This window comes from Coturnix japonica, chromosome 10 (genome assembly GCF_001577835.2).
Source record: "Coturnix japonica isolate 7356 chromosome 10, Coturnix japonica 2.1, whole genome shotgun sequence".
Classification (NCBI taxonomy): domain Eukaryota; kingdom Metazoa; phylum Chordata; class Aves; order Galliformes; family Phasianidae; genus Coturnix; species Coturnix japonica.
Genome location: NC_029525.1, coordinates 13,080,558 through 13,100,996, shown reverse-complemented (window position 1 = coordinate 13,100,996; position 20,439 = coordinate 13,080,558). Strand labels below are relative to the sequence as shown.

The following is a 20,439-nucleotide window of genomic DNA, read 5'->3' as shown; positions in this document are numbered from 1 at the left end:
ATATGGTAAAGAAAATAAATCTTTCAGTTTGCTGTGCCTCACTCCAGGACTTTCTGCAGCTTATTCAAAATGAAGCTGTTTTAACCACAATTCAGCTCTTCACGTGTTCACAAAGAGAAATAAGTTATCGATACTAAAATAATATTATAAGTGAGAAATGGAACCAGTACTGTTTGTGGTATTAGCTGGTCACAATGCAAAGAGTTGATATTGTTTCTGTACACATGATCTTGTGGCCCGAGCCCAGATTTTAGATCTAAGACCACCAGAAGAACCTGCCCAGCTCATTTCATTTCACATGAATTCCATAAGCAATAAGGCAAACAGAAAATAGGTAACAATCGCCAGGTGCTCACTGAGCTTTGTATTGAGTCAACTAAAGAATACACACCTATTCTCCTGGAGAAATCTAGAGCTCCTTTCATCAAGGAGCTTTGAAATTTGAGGTTTGATGTTTATACATTGAGCTGCTGGGGCTCACTACCACAGCTACTCGTATGGAATGATCTGGTCTGTCAAGTTTTGGTTCTTAGGTAACTATTAAACTATTCCTCTTGGCTTGGCAAACTTTTAGAAAAGGAGTGGGACACGGTAGAAAAAAACCTACTGATCAACTCCTTCATGCACCTACTTCAACACCTGAATTGGTACAAGTGCTGACAAGTATCCGGACGTGAAGGAGAATGATGCAACTTTGCTTATTACTGACATCACCTTTGAAAGCAAACCAGGAACCGCTGTGGCCATTCCCAGGACCTTTAACACCAACAGCTACAGGATGCGCAGTCAGGTTGTATCACTTGAGTTACACGCTTTAACTTCTCTGTGCTGATGCTGTTCACTGCTTTGGAAACTTAAAATACTTGAGAAGGGGGAGTTATGCAAAAGTCAGACAGATTGGTAGGGTTTAAAATGCAGAACTTCAATCAGAATTCGTTATCTTACCATTCTGGTTGGAAATACAGCCTGCAAATCATTTCTCTATTCACCCCTCCAATTTGTTTTCTTCAACCACCAATCAGCAACCCTTGGTTGTTTCAGCGCTTAAGAAACAGTACGAGAACAGGGAAAGCAGTACGGATTTGTGTTTATAAATTAAAAATCGAGGGAAGAAAAAAAAACTGTAAGATTTAATCCTTATTTTTTACTAAATCTCAATTTTTATTCTAGTTAAGGGAGATTTATGAAGGTTTATATGACAAACGTAACAAAAGGTGTTTATCTTGATCAGTCTCGTTGTGGTTTCAGAGCCAGGAGGGCTCCATGCTACCCTTACAAACGCAATGAATTTCACTCAGAACAAGATAAGTTACAGCTACTCTAGAATAAAAAACAGCCCAGGCCTCTAAAAATACAATACAGAACCAAGATTCTTCTTTCAAGCAAGTCGAACAAGTTAGTAACAGCCTGTTTCCATCACAATCTCCATTCCTTTCTCTTCTGCACAGGTAGCACCACAGGGCATCTTATTGATTACAATATAATAGTTGCTAAAATGATGCATCGTTCAGCAAATTGCCACATGCAGTAAAAGGAATTGTGCTTTTCTCTGAAGTTGGACAAGCAAACCTTTTAAATTTCACAGACAACCAGCACGACAACACATTGTATATATAGAAAGGAAAACTTGTTGCATTCGTAGCTCAAAACAAACTCCCTTGTATTTGTCAACACTATTTAGGTGAGGAGTAAAAGCCATTGTTGATGTAGCAATACAGGGACATGCTTGGATTAGAATGTCACCTTCCCAGAAATAGCTCCTGTGTCAGACTGATGTTACCCACGAGGTTTTGTATTTTCTTCCTACAGTCCATTTGCTACGCACTGGCTGTTAGCAGGGCCATACCCAGCCCAGAACTCAAGCACTTAGGAATGTTGTCCTAAGGATCTGGAATAAACTGGGAGAATATCAAGTAAGAGCAAACAAGGAAACAAACAAGATTCCAGAGCACTTTGAGGAGGGAAACGTATGGGGAATACAAGTGCGTACGCGCAGGAAATTAAGTGAAATGCTTGAATAATTCAGAATCATAACGAGCAAAATTGAAACACTGGGATTTTAATAACTGACTTCTGTGTGGGTTTTTTTTTAACTCCAATTATTAAAATATTGCGCTGCTGGCTAAGAAACCAAGTCCTGATAATGAATATTTGGAGACAGAACTTTTACTGCTTGAACAAAAACTCACGTTTAAAATATTAATAAAGGACTGTCTTTATATACATACACACACTCAAAAGCAATGAAAACTGGAACAAAAAATGAAGTTGAAGATCAATTGTTTAAATGCAGAAAGTCTATTCAAGTGATGCTAAAATGGAATTACGCTTAGGAGAAAACAGAACCTAACTGAGAGGTTCAGAAAAGTGTATTAGTATATACTGGAAAAGCAATCAAAATTACTATATTCTTTATCCTAATAATGCAGCCTTACAAAAACAAACCAGAAACATACATCAGCTTTGTACCAGAGCTCCATGAAACACTCTGTTAGTGGCATGGACAGGGAATCAGGCACCTTGCAAAAGTGAACTACAGTTAATTTGGAAGAATCTGACCCTTGGCTTTCTTTATGACTAAATCCCAGCACTACGTACAGGTCCTTCCTCTCCCCAATAATCTCAGCTCATCACCCCCTGTCCTGAGCAGGGCTGGAGTATTTCCGTGCCACACATCACTGACCAGAAGCTGATGGCCTGGGAAGCAATGACAGCAAAGAAACGAGCCCTTGCACACGTTCTGTAGTTCTTCAGTGGAAGCACTGATTTGCCTCTGTAACCCACAGCTACCCACAAACTTCACTTGAATTTGCTGGAAACATCGGTTCAAAAGCTGAAGGCCTCCAACAGCACTGCTTCATAAGTTCTGCCTCGTTAGGAAGCCAGGATAAAAATACAGCGGCATGAAAAATAAATGAGCAGCTTTTCCTGAGTCTGAAACCAGATAACAATGACACAAAACCGAAAATCACATGCGGCAATCTCTCTTGTATTCCCAAATGCCAGCATTAACGCTCCCTCTCCCACAGTCTCCTTAAACAAACCAGCTGTATAATGCACTTTGAAAGGGAAAGATCTGGGAGCAGAGAAAGCAAAGTCAGACACTGAAGGCCCACGATAGAAACGCTGTTTTTTACTCTAAGGATTGTTGGCTGGAGGGGAGTCTGTCTGGCCACGTTCCTGACAAAATCTCCACATTCTCCTGATCAAACACGTAGTTCTGACAGCTGCAGCCAGCCTGAGTTTTTCAGATCAAAACTATCTATCTCAACACCTGGGAGCCGCATCAAAAAGCACCGCTGTTTTGTGTACAGCCACCTTCTCCTACCAGAGCCAAATCCTGCATAAAAACACCCCTTTCCTCTGGCTGAAACACCTCATCTCCCTGCACAATTCAGCCTGGCCCCACACTGTGTACAGACACTGCATCTCCTGCTGTCACTGGGCACACAGTGAGCCACATTACACCTCCGCCATCTTTGCAGCCTCCTGAGAAGACTTATTCTGCTCACTTAATCCCTGAGAAAAAAACAACTATTGTCCTTACTTCTTGTCTTTAATTTATACTTTTATTTATTTATTTAAATATTAAGTCTGAATCTAGAATCCTTTGCACTAAAGGAGGGCGGTTGTCTGGTACCACACCAAGGAGCACAACATGGCTCCTCCCGCCTCCTCTCCACAAAATGGCGGCGGCTCAGCCCCCCTCCTCCTGGATAGCCTCACAGCGTCCCGCAGGAGGCCGCGAACATCACTTTCTTTTGTGTTCGCTATTATTTTTCTCTCCGTGCACTCAGCTGTAGAGGGGTGGTGCAAACAGAACCTTCTGCACAACCCCAGCTTGACCAACTCCACCCCCGAGTGCTGCGGGACGACGCCCCGCCGCGGGGCACTGCGGGCCGGGGCCGCTCGGTGTTGGGTTTCTCGGCGCAGTGGTTGTTGTTGATGGGGGAAGGGAGCAGCTCCTCCGCCCGCAGTCATCTGCTGCGAAGGGCTGGAGCTCTCGGAGCCAATTAGTCAAGGACTTAACCGCTTCACTGCGGGGAGACTCGAGCTTCAGACACGGGCTCGTGGAGATGAGGGGCTGAAAGCGCTGCCCCACTTTGTTCGCAGCCGCCATCGTCAGTGCTTGGCTGAATGCTTCCGAGGTGTAACCGACCACTGCACTAAAGCACACTAGTTCTTATAAAGCTGGATGCGTTTCCAGATCTGTGCCGCCCTATGGGGGATGCACTGCATTTCCTACACAGCCTCTCCTGTGTGCATGCAGTGAATGGGACAGCAGTGATGCAACCTGGCTCCCTCTTAAACATATGTCTTCATAATCCCCTGTGCCCAGATGCAGTCCTCCATGCACTCATCCTGATTACTTTTTTTTTTTTACCCCCACTGCATTAGAACAAAGCAAACAACAACAACAACGGTTCATTTCCCAGCCCTTCCCTCCAGCAACATGCCTGGGCACCTAAGGGCAGCAGGCTCCCACTTGACCTGGCAGGTCAGCAGAACTATTTTTGCGCTAAGTATTCCATGACGTACAAGAGAATATCGGATCAGACTGTCAGGGAAACCAGGAAGACCAGGAGTATTTATATGGTGCCACGAAATGCCCTAAGCTCCCCACCTGCTGCTGGGGAGAGGCCATCCTCGTGCTGCAGAGCTGCTTCCACTTCAAGCAAGAGCCACAGCATATACGACACACCTATTTCTACAACACTAGTCTCTCCAACATTAAATGAGGTCAAATCTCCCTTCCTGCCCAGGAAAAAGTACAGAGCCTGCAGAAGCAGCTAACAGGGCTGGCACTGTGACATCTCATTTCTAAGCTCCAGGAAGTGCTCTGCCTACACTGAAGTGCAAATCTACATTCAAATAAATGCTGTAGAAGAGAAGAAACGTATTGCAAAGCAAATAGCAGATTTAGGCTTGCAAGCTCTGAGCCCTGGCAGTACAAGAGCTCTCTTGTTCCTGTTGCCTCCCACAGCTGCATTCACTAAATATATCTTGCAGAGAGAACTGCATTTCTCCACCCCTTTTGTAGCCCAATCACATTTGCACAAACACCACCAGGCTCCCTCGGGATGTGCAGCCAGGCAGCAGCGTGCCCTAGTTACAGGCATCATGAAGAAAGGGAGAGACTAATAATGGCTCCAGCAGAATGAGACTGTTATGGCCACAGGTTATTTCCAAGAGGGATACATGTGCAGCTGACTGATGTTCAACCATTAAAGACACAGGGCTTTGCTCCCTGTAAAGATACACCTCACTCATTTGGCAAAATGAGTTCCTCTAAGTTGTTCCCATAGGGCTGGCCCATGGAGAATAATCCCATTTTAACTTCTAGCAAGCCAGGGCTTTGTGGCATGTTGCTTCAAGGTGTAGCAGGAGGTAAGCAAGCACAAAGCCACATGGAGCACTGCAAATGAACACCAAGCAAACAAAACCTACAAGCAAGAGGGATATCCAGTTTGGCACCTTTCAAATATACTTAGATATAACAAATAAAAACACTTTCTTTAATTCAATGAGCCCAGTGCTACCCTCTGCTGCATGGATCACAGGGAAATGTGTTGACCAAACATAGATAATAGCAAACTGAGGTAGGAAAGCACATTCTGCACTTATCACCCCTATTCTGTCCTCCATATTTGCTCTGCTCTCGCACCTCTTGGAAGGATGCGGATTCTGGCACAATGGAGCCTTAGTCCCAGCCCCAAAAACACTGCTGTGAGCACTGTGATTCTGCAGCAGATCAAGTTCTGATAGGGGAAAACAGGAAAAAAAAAGAGGAGTCTTAGTGATTTCCTTTGCTCTCAAGCTGCTGGCCAGCAGGGATTTTGACCCTCTCTTGGTCTACGCTTCTTTCTTTCCTCACAGCTTCTTATTTCTCTGACACTTCCAGCAGCAAAGCAAATTGGACAGAATCTGGTCAATTTTTCAAGCCATATCATTTTAAGAAGTCAGTGGGAGCTGACTATATCTTGCAATCAAACCTCACAGGAGGGAGAATTAGTAACTCATGCATGACCTTAATCTGTAGGATTTCGTAGATAGTTTTTCTTGTAATCTCAATGCTCGGAGCTTATCGTACATTCAGTCTCTATCTGCAGCCCTAGAATGTTTTGCAACAAAAGAAACCCAAATTCATTTTGATATAATTACATGGTCACAGCAGTCCATGCTTGCTACCGAATACATATAAATAGAGAGTACTTGGGAATAACTGGTAATCATAAATTGTAAAAAGCAAAACAGCAATAAATAGATAATGGAAGTATCTATTAGATAAATAAAATACGGTCAGGTTTAGATATCAAAAACTCGTGAAGGAAAATGGTGCCAGTTATGTTTGAGGAATATTTTAATGTCTTGTTCCATTTTGCAAACATAACAGGAAGAACCTAAGCTCATACTGCAGCATCCACATGAAAAGCCTTATTTTCAAAGGTAGCAGCGTCTCCTGAGGTATCCAAACCTTTTGAAATCAGATAAACTATTCACAAAATGGCCACAGGTCCCTAAGCTTAATTAAACAGTTGAAAGCTACAAAAGTTGGAAGACCCTGCTGTGTTCTGTTGTTTCTCCTGCGCATTCTCTCCTCTGTTTTTCTCATCTTCCTTAAACAAATCACCCTCAAAGGCCATTCCAGTGTCACGTGGAAATTGATACGGCTTTAATTAGTCACATTGCTGTGGAAGAACCCTGAGCAGTTCCTGCTGCAGCGCTTGTACAGAACACGAGCCCTGACTGCTGGGGATAGAAGTTGGCAGGACTACGGTATCAAGGCTGTGCTTCAGAGATGGATGGGCAATACCAGGTGGTTTTGCATGCTCTGACCTAGATAGTCTATGGGATCCTACAGACTTCTGAGAGCATGCAAAAATGAGTATTCCCTCCTGCGTGATTCTAAAAGATAGAGAAATGATTAATATGAAAGCTGATGTTACGACTGAGAGGCAGAGGAGCCCCGGGAATGTGTGCTGCCTTCAAAGTCGCTACAGTTCTGAAAGCAAACAAAGTTTTAAGAAACCAGCATCTAAGGTTTCATTCCTCAGTCAAGGCAGTGACTCACCCACATTCCTGACTGCTCCAACAAGAGGCGAGCCCTGCTCCTGGCAGACCTGATCCTCTGCGTTGCACTGTGCCAAGCAAAGTCCAGCAGCGGCAGCACATCGGAGCTGATGCAGAATGGGGCCAAACCAGTGTTAGCGAGGGGCCCCCTTTGCAGGCTGCTGGGTTAGCTGGAAAATTCCTGAGCCCAGACCTACAGCAAAAAGGAAAACAGCCATTACTAATGATTACTTCTCAAAGGCCAAACTCATACCAAGCTTGGCTAAGGCTGCTCAGAGGAAGCAGCTGAAGTTTTTCACAATCCGAGGACAGATGAGACAAGGCAGAAAGCTCACTGAGCAGAGGGACGGGCAGCACACAGTGGGTACGCTGCTGTTTCTAACAGCAAAGTTACCCATGAGGGCAAGTGTGAGCTCAGGATGTGGCAGCTCAGTCCAGAGCATCTGGGTGCTTGGTCATTCCCAACACAGGAGGTAAACCTCACCAATGTGGGCAGTTAGAAGCACACAGAGCTGTGCTACCCATAGAAAGACCCAGCCTCACACAAATAAATGATCCCTGAGCCACCACAGTGATGATTGTTGCGCTCTCCCCGCATCAGCAGGCAGATAAAGCACGTAGAGGCAGCCCTCCCCATTGCTGCACAGCCTGCCAGTAGCACTGCACATATTTCAGGCATCTCACAGCCATCTACAGACTGCGGCAGGGACTCACTCAGTGGAACCCCAGGGGCTGCCCAGCAAATCTGTTTAGCAGGCTGCAGAGCAGCTAACATCCATCTCATTTATTAAATGAGAACAAGAGAAGCAGGGGGATTTAAGATTGCTGGTATGATTTCTGTGATGTGACACACTGCTTTGCAGAAGCAACTATTGCAATGGCAAACAGACCACAGAACCTCATTTTAACAAGGCAATTCTTTGCGCAAAGGCAGAGAAATCATCGCAGGCGATAAACCCAATCTATTATTATCACAACTTGGGTAGGCTCTTGGTGTTTCCAACCCCAGAGGCTGCTTTGGAAGGGCAGCATTTGTCACCCACCCTCAGCACGAGGACAGAATCCCAACCCCAAGCAGGGAGGCGGGCGCCCAGGCAACGCAGCAGGATCAGCTCTCGCTGCACTCCGGCCTCCGCAAACAATTCTTGCCACGTAGGCAAGAGCGAGCAGGGCAATGGAAAATTACTGCGGGCTTTTTCTTAAAGGGCGAGAATCCCCTTTCACAGGGAAGGTTGGTCTGCAGTGCGTCAGCAGCACGCTGGGGCATTAATAAGGCAGGGAGCGTTTGCATGGTATTTCAGCAGACTGCAGTGGTAGAAATGGAAAGCAGAGAGGCGAGCAGCAACAAGGAGACACAGTAGAGCTGCTTTCAGCACAGCCTAAGAGATAGGAACCCATGCATGGTGCAGTTAGCAGCAGCCAGGAGCTGATGCCACAATGATACCCTGCCTCAGCAGCTGTAGGGAGCCCTTAAGGAAAGCACAAGCTTGCTTCCCCAATCATAAGGCTTTTACCAGCTGCTCTGAAAAAGCACAGCCATCTTTACTTCCAGTTTCAAGTGAAAAAGAGGCCAGTTTCTTAAGGCAGCCCTGTACCTACCTTCCTTAAAGCCAAACTAAAGAACCATGCAAATAGCTGTGATAACACTATGCACCCCACTTAAACTGCATAATACTGCTGGGTGAAAATCATACATTAGAGATTGCAAACTTACCACTGGGACAGGACTGCACTCCCCTACCAGGAAGGCAGCAGTGCTGCTATGCAGCCAGTGGTCTTTCACATCTCAAAATGAGTTCCTGTATCCATACCAAGTTTCATTTCACCACCACAAGAAACGGCACATATCACAGAATCACAGAATGACCCGAGTTGGAAGGGACCTCAAGGATCACATAGTTCCAACCCCCCTGCCTGGCAGGGCCACCAAACATACACCTTTACTAGATCAGGTTGCCCAGGGCCCCATCCAACCTGGCTTTCAAGACCTCCAAGGACGAGGCATCCACAACCTCCCTGGGCAGCCTGTTCCAGGGCCTAACCACTCTCCTAGTAAAGAACTTACCCCTAACATCCAACCTAAATCTTCCCTCCTTCAACTTGGATCCATTTCCCCTTGTCCTGCTATTGTCAGCCCTTTTGAAGAGTTCACTCCCCTCCTGGGTGTAGGTTCCCTTCAGGTATTGAAAGGCTGCAATGAGGTCACGCCACAACCTTCTCTTCTCCAGGCTGAACAATGCTATGTGCTTGTTGGGGGCACCTATAGGGAACCAGGTGCAGGGAATTCCCAGTTATCTACAGGTAAATGAGGCAAACCTGCTGCTCTTGCTATCCTCTCACTGCATGCAGCTGTCGCTCATGATGACCCCGGGTTGGTTCAAGGATGCAGCTCTCAGTCATCTCTGCAGATTAAGGCTTTTCTTGCCAGACCTGCAGCAACCTGTCTTCTTGTGTTCCCAATTTGCACGTTCCGATTTTCCTCTTTTGTTTTTCTTGGGTTTTTTGCTGATTAAAATCTCAACCCTGGTCTCTGTGTTTTGTTATAACCAGCATGTGAAAAATGAAGCCACTGTACTGGGTTGAAACAGAAGCTTCCCCCTAAATGGAAACCTTTACTGTGAAGCTGCTTTCATTGTCAACTCTGCAGGCAAAGTCATTACATTTAATAGAGGTTGACCTCATTTTGTAGTTCTTGATATTAATGATTATAAGGAGGGAACATAATTAGAAGCAGTGACTTCTAAACAAGGATAAAGAGCGCTTGTTGTTGCTGCCTCCTTCTCACCTCGGGATTCATTTAATATGGCTGCAAAGAGTAACTTGAAACAGCCTCTGGCAGATAAGCAAACTCAAGTCAAATGCAACGATCTCTGGTTTCCGAGAAGCCCTTTACAGCTGTACAGAGAAATGAAACAAAACCTTCCAGCACTGCATAATGTTGCTACAAAGACCTCTGAAAGAACCACAAATGTGTATTGTGGGTGAAAGCTCATCTTGGGCTCGGAAGAGATCTACGTGCCGGCATCTGAAGCTGGAGTTAAGCTGTAGCCCTGTGCTTCTGTCCCTGTGGAGCTGCTGGTGTTTTCTGCTGCACTGCTGAGGCCATGCTCTGCAAGACAGCAAAAGGGTTTAAGTTCAGTAACCATGCACAAGGGAGCTGGACACAGATGTGTCATGGCTTTTTTTCTAACCTAGCTAATGCAGTCTGGGTTTCCACATAGCAGATGTTGTTGTCACAAGGGGAAGCCCAAATGCAGCAAGTGACTGAGTAACCACGTTTCCTGCAGCCAGGGTGGACACTGCCATGGTGGATGTGCCAAAGGGGCTGGATGAGCTGGCATGGCTACCTGTGGACTTCCACCTTAACGCGTTCTGAGTTTAAAGAATCTCACTCTCACTCTTCCACACAGTGTAGGAATCCACTGGAATATTCATTTTGAATTCATTTTTCCAGCTCTTGTGAAGCCCACAGTGCTCTGCTTTTTGGCTCTGCATTGCCTACAGAGACCCCTGAGCAGCCCTCACGTTTCCTCTCATGCTGTCCTGCTTGCTTGGAGAAACTCACATTGTGTAAAAAGAGCAAATTCTTGTTAAAAACCCCTGGCTTTCTTAAATTCCCCTTCAGTTGTTGCGGTTTGAGCGAGCATTTTTGTTTGAGCAAGCCTCAATGCTTCCTGATTTCTGCAGATCCCTCCATTGCAAACAGACAGGTTAGCTTTGCTCGAAGTTTTAGCCTGGGTTTCTTTTCAAAATCAAGATAGCGTTGTTGCCCCCAGCTGAAGGCACCGTGAGTTGTTCAGTGCGAGGCTGCTTCCTGCAGTGCCAGCCCTGCTGCATCCAGGCACAGAGCAGAACTGTCACAGCCTGCACTGGGCTTCCTGCGGGAAGGGCTCACGTGTGGTTTGTGGCACAACGAGCATCTCAGCAGGAGGCAAAAGAGGGACAGTGTCCTTAGGGAGCACAGCTCCCAGGGACTGATACAGGGATAGAGGGACACAGCACAGATTGGCTGTGTTTGGTCTTTGCACTTTGATCAACCCCACCCTTGGCTACACAGGGCCATTCTAGTTCAGCTGGTTTTTCCTCTCCCAGTCATGTACCTGGTATATCAGATAAAGGCATTCATAAATCAGGCCAGCAATTCCCAGTACATCTTGAGCTATTAACCCCATCCTGTGTCACTGATGTTGGAGAAGCCCTGGCACTGTAGTGCAGCAAGCAGCAATGCTGCACCTACTCGGTGCAAGCAGCTTGCTCTCCCCCAGCTTATTTTTAGAGCTGCCAGTTATTTCCCAATAGCCCTGGGTAAGCTGCCAAGACCAGCTCTATGTGTGTCTTTAGCAGCGGTGCTGTGGGGGGGGGTGAAGCCATGTTAGCGCCTCTACTCTACCCCCACCACTGTAAATGGGATGTAACAATTCAGTCCTGGCAGAAATACAAACGTCATTGTGGAAAATCATCTTGACTGAACCTGATCCTCACTCAAATTCATCTGGCAAGGGAGAGAAAAAGGGGCATTTAAAACACTTTTTTGTCCTTCTTGGGCCTAAACCTTGAATTTTAAAGCCCAGCTGCACTGCACTCAAATTACTTGCAGGGAATTTTTGTAGTTGCTTTTTTAAGAGCGTATCCGTGGTAAATGGAAAAGTGAGCTGTTCCCTCCTCCACCTCTTCCGCAAGCCAAGAGCATGATTAAAAGTTGTTGTTGTCAATCTTACTAATGAGAGCCATAGTTAATAGTCATTTTAATTGGGTACAGACCCATGAGAGAGAGCTGGCAGCAGCGCTTGTGTGGCCTTGCAGGTTGCTGGGCAGGGGAGTAGCTTTGGGTGACAGTGAAACAGGGCTTTGGGCCAGGCCGGGTGCCAGCCCCCAGCATGTCAAGGGATGTTTGTCAAGCTGCAGTTTCAGGCCCTTCATAACAAGGGGCCCCCTGGTCCCTCTGTGCTGAGCTTGCAAAAGCAGCAGTGGGGGAAGAAAGAGCATGGCCGCCACAGTGTGATCTTCATTTCCTTCATGCTGGGTAAGGTTTGACAGCCAAGGGGGGCAGGAAGACATTGAGGAAATACATGAAGAGGAACTTCAGGAGAGACACCGCCAGCTCTTTCACTCACCCAACTGCATTTCTGCTTTCCGTATTTATACATTTTCTGTATTTCTGTGTTAGCCTGAAAACAGCCAAATGCAGAAACAGCTACAGCCTGCAACCAATAGGAGCCTGTTTGCTGTGCTGGTAGCTGCAGCTGCAGACTTGGGGAGGATGTTTAGGAGATGCAGAAAGTGGACATTTAGCAAAATCACATGAGAGTAACCGGCTCAGCTTGGCTCAGTCCTGCTGTATTGGGCTCAGTCCTGCTGTCTTGCTTCCCCATGGAAACGTCGTGCTGCACCATCTGCCATTGCCTCCCTGCAGCGCTTTGACCTCCAACCCCAGCCATGTCTGAAAGGTGCACGAACCCACCAGAAGTTTCTGCCTTTCTCCCCCAAATCCCATCCTTGAGCAGGGGGTGAGGAAGCTGTGAGTGCTCCCATCTGCTATCCTGCTGCTCCCCCAGCCCGCGTGTGCTTTGGCTGACAATTACTGCACAGTTAACAACACATCCTGCTTGCCTAGTGTGGGTGGGCAGGGAGCTGGGATGGCTGCAGTGGAATCCAGTTACAAAGGACACAGATTTGCAGGAAAATGGGCTTTACTTTCTACTCATGGAGAAATGTGTCCCAGTTGTCTGTACTGGGGAAATATGCTAAAATATGCATATTTCTCTCCTAAACACATATAATGTCCATCTAGCAACCCTGTGTTGGCTGGGCATGAGAAGGTGGGGAGGACAAAGAGCAGAAGAGAAGAAAGGACCTTCTGCTTGTCTGGCTGTGCTTTTCTCCTGTCACCTCTCACAAATCCTCTATTACATACCTATGTATACAGAGACTGAGGTCGCAGCTGTAATCCAGCCAAAGTCAACACAGTGTGCAAAAAGGAAACATGTCTTTGCCACATATTTTGTCCGCTGCAGTAAAGTGGAAAGTAATTCCGCCTTATGAGTTAATACCAAAAAAAAAAAAAAGGTAATTGGGAATTCAAGTGCAAGGGCTGCTAATCCGCCCTACTCGCACAGCGTGTTAACAGCCAGGAGAATTAAACTACATCTGATATTCAAATGGACAGAATGAAATGAAGCGCAAAATTAGCGAGCAAACAGAGCTCGGCTCCTCCAGCTCCGCTCACCCATCCCAGTGAGTGCGATCCGCAACGGGAACCGCTCCGGCCCCGCTGGAAACGAGCGGCTGCCACCTGCCGGCTGCACAGCCCCGGGCCCTTTGCTCTGCTGCAAAACAGGGAATAACCGGGGAAAGAAACGATTAAATTAACAAACAGAAGCGAGGAATGCAGTAAAAACTCGCTGAGGAGTAAATGATGCCTTTAGCTTCTGGATTGGTTCGCATCGTTGGGGCTTTTGGGTGAGTGTGTGTGTTTGGATGTATGGTGTTTTGTCGTTGGACAAAAGGGAGTGATAGAGGCTGAAAAGTAAGCAGCAATACTGCTGCAAGTGAGAAACAAAGGTGCTCTCTGAAACAACCAAGCTGCTGGATTGAAGCAGGTTATGTTTCTTCTTGAACCACACCTTGCACAGAAGCTTGTATTACTGCTACGTTTATCTATAACATCGCTATGAATGTACCAGCCTAAATCACTGCAGTCAGAACGGCCTGCAAAACTCCTGCAGGCAGATGAGAAAACACACAAAGGAGCAAAATGGTGAGCGTGGCTTTTTCCCTGCACTTCCGCCTGAAGAGAGCAGTGCTTCCCCAGCAGTTGGTGCAGAGAGAGCTCCCCCTCCTGTCTAACATCACCCTGAGCCCCTGGGACACTTCCAGCACTGACAAAAAACTTATTCCTGTCAATGGAAAGCATCCAGCGTGCAAACGTTCATCTCAGCATCTGTTGCTTTGCTAAAAGAGCCCCCCCAAGAAACCCCAGGATTACCTTATTGTCTGCTGCAAGGTAACCAGCATTCTGACGGCTTTCACCTTGTGGAATCACACCCAGCATTTGCACAGTGTAGAAGAGTCTCCTATAAATAGAGAAAATGCTTATTATAGGTAAAGCCAGCAAACAGAATGGTCTGAGAAATAATTGAGATGGTACTTAACAGACATATTATAACACAGCAATTGGCTGCACCTGAGATTTCAACTTCTATTTATACCTTCTGAGGCCTTTGCTATTTTCCACTTCTTTTTGTTTAACCTCATCTGTAAGGGCTGGTAGGGGTTTTATAAAATGGAAGGTTATGGTAAGAAATAGTTTTAAAACATCTGCTTTCCGAGCATTAAAAAAAATCTCTGTGGCTTGCAAAAACAGAGCAATGTATGTAAACACTATGCTTCAATAGAAAGGAGCTGACAGCAGCAAATGGGGGCTGTAACATGAGGTATGCACTCCATAGGCACTTGAATTCCAAAGGACATGGCAGCTGCAGAAAGCTGAAAGCAGAAATTCCTGGTGTTTTGAGTGAGGTGGAAACCCAAGAAGAGGATGTGCCAGGGCAGGACTCTGTGGATGCCCTCTGGCTCCGGAGCTCAGAGCTCTGCTGTGCAACATGCAACGAAACCCAGAGACTGAGAGCCAGCCTTGGGCACACACTGATAGGCCTGGATGGTTGGGGTTTGCAAGCACTGAGTGCTGCCTTGCTGCAGTGCAGAGAGAGATGCAATCTTCCAGGGCTACTGCCCCTGCTCATCAGAAGCCCATCCAAAAAGCACAAAGCTCTCAGCTCACACAAAGCCTTTGCCTCACGCTCTGTGACCACAACCAGCTTCCCTCTGGGTAAATCTGTGCCATAACGAGTATTTTCTAGACATTTTACAGTTGGGTGAACTAAGACGGGGGAAGAAATGGGTTATGTGGGGCAGAGGTAGAAAGGGAGGTTTGTCCTCTCACTCCTCCATCAGCTCCATCTGTCCGCCCATCAGCTCACAGTGCCAGGCTCCATTGTGGCTCCTATCAGTCTGCTGCATGTTGATGTTTTGGTTTGATACTTGGAGAGCTCTACAGAGATATTTAATTAGGCAAAATGAATTCCTTCGAGAACAGCCTTCTGGCAGCCCTTTGGAAAGCGCTATGAAGCTTCAGTTATTCAGATGCTTAAAAATTGGCATTAGCCACTTTCCAATTTCTTTTTTAAAAGACAACCAAATCACAGCACCCCCCCAAGCCAAACGATAGCTGTGGCTCGCCTGCCAGACACACTACCAGAAGATGATGTGCCAAACCTCCTCCTTAGAAGCCACTTCCCAAAGCTGCCAAGCCCTTCACTCGCTGCTGTCCCCAAAGGCTTCCCTTTTGCTGATGTTGTCCTCTGGCCCCTTCGCTCTCTGTCCCTCTTTCACTACAGCACATCCTGTGTGATGGTGCCATGGTGCTGATGGGATGTGACTAGCAAATGTGCAGAATAGCATCAATTGGTCTGTGGCATCCAAATGTCACCAGTCCCTCCGTGTCTCATTCAAACATGGATGGAAAGGAAGGAGACACACAAGCGAAAGCAGCCAGGCACAGGGAATTGTGAGTGCAGACACTCTGGAGGCCACATCTCAATGCCAACTTGTCACTTTCCTGATGATGGAGGACTCTGGTGACAACCAGCAAGGAATGGCAGTGCTGAGCATTAATGACCACCTGTGTGCTCAGGCTGCTTGGGTTCATTTACATAAGATCACTGGGAGCCATGTGAAACTGTGCATCCTCTGGCCTTAACCACTTCTCAAAACAGGATCTTGTCATATCAGAATCACAGAAGGGCTTGGGTTGGAAGAGACCTTAAGGATCACTGTGCTCCAACCCACTGCCATGGGCTGGATAGCACCCACCAGCTCAGGCTGCCCAGGGCACCATCCATCCTGGCCTTGAGCACCTCCAGCAATGGGGCATCTCCTTCTTCCTCTTTTTCTCCCCCAGAGTTTTCCACACGAGGGGCTCTGGGTTTCCATGCTGCGTTCTATGCTGTGGCTTTTTGATGCTTGCTTCGCTGTGGGAAGCGAAGGGTGGGACAGCACCAAAAGCTGCAGTGCTCAGCCCCCTTCTGGCACAGCCCGAGCAATGCAGCAGCAACAAAGGGATGCACAATGCGATGTCTGTTTTATTCCATCTCCTCAGTTCCTTTAAATTCTCTCCAAAGTAAATGAGGATTTATAGGGATCTTAAAAAATTCCACTCGTATCAAGCTGTAAAGGAAGAAGGAATCTCTATTTAAGCACTTACTCAGGGAATGTCTGCAGAGCTCTCTACAAATGTGATGGTGCTGGCAACACAACGGGGTTAGTGTTAAATATAGCTGTATACACTCCCTCGGCCACCCGAACTGCTGAAAACCTCCTAGCAGGTGATCACAAGGCTTTCTATAATTGAAAGGAACTTAATCCTGACCAAAAAATGTAGCAGCAGCTGCTCATGAGAGCTGTGGCTGCTGGCCAAGTATTTCCCACATTGTTCTGTTCTGGATAGAGAACTGGCTTGATGGTTGTGTTGCAGGCTCCTGCCACTGAGTGTCTCTGACAAGGAAGCTGTTGTGGTTTAGATTTAAGGCCTTTGTTGTATTTTTTATAGGAACACTTCTCTCCTGTGTGGGGATTGCCATGCGAGGATCTGAGTCGCTCATATATTAATTACTTATGGCCTGCAACAGCACTCTAAAGCAGAAGTAAAATATTGATATTCTCTCTCATATGTATATATATATAGATATATAGATATGCTATAGTAACACATGTAGGCACTTATGTACATATATATTAATACGGTGAGATAACAAGCTTGATACTGCAAAGATAAAGGCAACAGAGCTTGTAAGCACTGGGAACACATAGATGAGACCTACCGACTTCTCTGCAAGCCTCAGACTCAGAGTCTGGGTCTGCATGTGGTCTCTTTCACTTTCTTTCTCTCTGCTGTGCTGCCAGCACTGTGCCCACAGCAGCTGTGTGCTACAGCCCTGCCGTCCTCCTCCTCTGCAGACCTGCACCCACACCTCCCGTGTCAGCTCTATGGTTCAGACTCCCAGCATAGAAAACATTAACTCCATCCTTTTCAAACTCTCCGTTTGTCCTGAGCTACCCAAAACAGCACTCACTTCGTGAGTGCTTCCAAGGCTGTTCAAAGGGCAGAACAGAAGATGGTGCTGCCGAGCCAACATGTTTTAACAAGAAAACTTGGAGTCATTTCTTGACAGCTTCTGTTCCAAAATAACCTTTGCTTAAAGTTGTCAAGGAGATAAGTTGGAGAAGCTCAAGAGCTACAGAGAAACATCCCACAGCCACTTCTGTTGCAGGGCAGAGATGCAGTGAAATATTGATGGACCAGCCTCCCTAATCATATCTCCTATTGAGGGGATAGCTTGAATTCCAGATCTCTCCTGCTCTGTATATGGCACCACTGGGATAAAGCTACGTGGGCAATTGGTTTGGGATGTATGTGGCTAATGAACAGGTGTCAGCCAGACAGCGTTGTAGGAGCTAATGGAACGTCAGTACAAAACACATCACCTCACTTCAGGTGCTCACTCCTGAATTTAATCCTCTTCTCTGCAGCTGCCTGTGCAGCCCCACTTCTCTATGTAAAACAACAGGAACAGCACAAAGAACAAAAGAACTTTTGAGCATCAAACTGGGCAAAATTATGTCAAGCTCTTGGGCTGTATTTTTTTTTTTTTTTTCTTATTAAGACTTACGTTATTCAAAACACGGGCATGCAAAAGTAAGGCAAATAATTTCCACCCACAGTGCTGGCAGCTACAAACTCTATAGAGAAATTTTAGCTCAAACTGACAACACTAATAGGAAGCTTCTTTGGTTTTCAAATCCAGGGTACTCTCCTGCCTCCATAGTTCACCTTCCCTCCAACCAGATTACAGATGAGAACAAGCAAAACTGCCCAGAGTATCAGTAGGAAGGCAGCTTATTAGGCTCATCGGTTCTGGGAGGTTTGGGGGTTTGATGGAAAGAAGCATCCTAAATTCACATGCCTCTTCAAAATCCAATTTACTTGGCAGCTGTAAATGAAGTGGCTGTAAAAGAAGAGGCTGTCTCACAGTATTTCATTTTCTAAATCTTGTGGCACCTGTAAATGCAGCTGAGCATCTACAATAAAGTGATGCTGAGAATAGGGATCGCGCTCTGCTTACTCCCTTCTGGCAGCTCCAGACTTGGTGAAGTCCACGTGGATTGCAAAGCTAGAAATTAGAATTCATGCTCCATCTCGGCATAGCAGCACGATGACAAATGAGGTCTCTGCTGTTAATTCCTCTAGAAAAGGATGCCACACGTACATCTGCCTGTGGCAGCACAGACTGCCATCAAAAGTCAGAATTCGTCACTACTTCTGGCCTTAACACAGCTTCCTAGGTTCACTTGATGGAGCTGCTCTATCTCCTTGTTTTCATTTCTCTGGCTACAAAGCAAGAATAATATTTATCTATTTTACAAGCCACATTAGAAAGATTAATTTGCTAATGCTTGTTGAGTACTCTGAAGACATAAAGCAACAAATGTGTTTTAGGGACTGTGTTTAGTGTTCCTGAAATCAATAGATACTTGGCAAAGATACTAATGAAGGGACATGGGAGCAAAGAGAGACCTGGATACCCACACTACCTACCACAGTCCCAACCCATGGGGCACAGCACTGTCTTGGGGAGCCTTTGCCTGAGCAGAAGCAAGAGAGCAGCAGCGCCCTGCTGTTGCTCTGCAGCTTTAGAAGCTCTAAACAAGGTACCAGAGTCAGACTGAAGCAGCTGCTTTTAAGGAATGTCGTTCCACACTGGTGAAGTATCACAGATCAAAATTTGGTTCCTATCTCACATCTTCCCAAGCAGAAATAACAAAGCAAAGGTTAGGAAAAATGTTTTTTGCTCCTCTAATAAAGACTCAAAGCAGATTCAAAAGGTCACCGGGTTAGAAGCGTAAGGACCAGAAGCAATGAAGTTCTCATTGTCTTCCTTCAAGAAATGCTTACCTGGGCTTAAATCTAGCAATGAAGAGTCTGACAGCCTGAATACAGAGCTGTGAGAAATGCCAGCTGATTGCCTCCATTGCCCAGTGTGTATAGTTTACTCATCATGTCACCATAACTGCTTTAACGGAGATACTCACAGGCTTTCATCTTTTATTCTTGTCCCGATATTTATGAAAGGGATGGGAACAGTGAATATGGATCAAACGCGGATAAACCAGCCTGAGAAGCAGGCCCTTGTGCCTGTAATCCAAACCCACTTACCCAGAGCCTAAATTTGCTCAATGAGACCAGCAGTTATTCCTAGAAAAGCTGCAAGGACAGGAATAAGCATGTGTGTTCCAGGAGCATTACAGCTCTAAAGGCCCCTCTTCCTGACGCTACAGCAGGTCTCTCACCATTTTCAGACAGCAGGTCACTATGAATTACTAATTATCAAAGCAGGCAAGTCATGTCCATTGCTGACCTACTGTGTGAGCTGGGCAGGAAACCAAATCTGTTCCCACTGCACCGACACAGGCTGTAAAGTGATGTAAATGTAAAATATGTGCACTGAAGAGGTTTGAAGCTTAATATAGATCTTGTTAAATGTTCATAAAGAATACTGAAGCCCTTAGATTAAGAGGTACACCAGAGGAGAGTGATAGGGTTATAAAATCCATTTTTGCAAATAACTCATGTTTATAACAGCACCTTTCAGCCTACAGATTCCAAAGCTTTTTTTCCAGTATATCCACCCTGATATACTGTGTTCACTTCACCTACCAGTTCAAGGCAACCTCCTCTCAAGTGAAATGTGGCAGCTATGTAATAGCCCCGAGTAGTAGTAACTTTAATAATAGCGAGGCATTTATATGGTCTTACAAACTTCAGAGAGTTAATTCCCTGCCCCTTCAGGAAGCAGACAAGGTTTATTATTCCCATTTCACAAAGGCAATATAACCAGAGTGGACAAGAGTGGAGGAAATCTGCACTCACAGAGATTTATAAAGTGAAATTCCATGCATGAGCCTGAAGTGCTTTTAATCCCACATAGAGAAAAACATATCAACGCGTCTTATTAAAAAAAGAAGTCCTTCACTAAAAATAATGACGCGGAGAGAGCTCTGATCTGGATTCTAACACCTGCCACTTCAGCTGAATAAACTGCCTTCTCAAGCACGTGTTGACATAGAAACATCATGGTCCACAAATGCTTCTGTGCCATGAAACAAATTGGGCGCACAAAATATACTGCCAAGAATCAGACAATCTGTTTTAAGAGGACCCAAGAGTTAGTAAAAACCTCTTGAAATACAGCAGGAAGGAAAGCTGCAGCAGCACCAATCTCCGAGGCAGACTGGCATTGTTCTTGCAGCTTT

General features: G+C 45.9%; 1 protein-coding gene across 5 annotated transcripts in view; it reads right to left on the bottom strand.

The window, feature by feature from the left end:
• CHD2 (chromodomain helicase DNA binding protein 2) overlaps positions 1-20,439 on the bottom strand; it is a 100,460-nt gene that overhangs the window by 65,635 nt on the left and 14,386 nt on the right. For all 5 annotated transcript variants that reach the window (XM_032446886.1, XM_032446881.1, XM_032446880.1 and 2 more), the window contains exons 3-4: positions 14,057-14,144; positions 7,073-7,264 (exon numbers count right to left, since the gene is read on the bottom strand). The gene's annotated coding sequence lies outside the window, so the exon portion shown is untranslated. The remainder of the gene's footprint in view (positions 1-7,072; positions 7,265-14,056; positions 14,145-20,439) is intronic.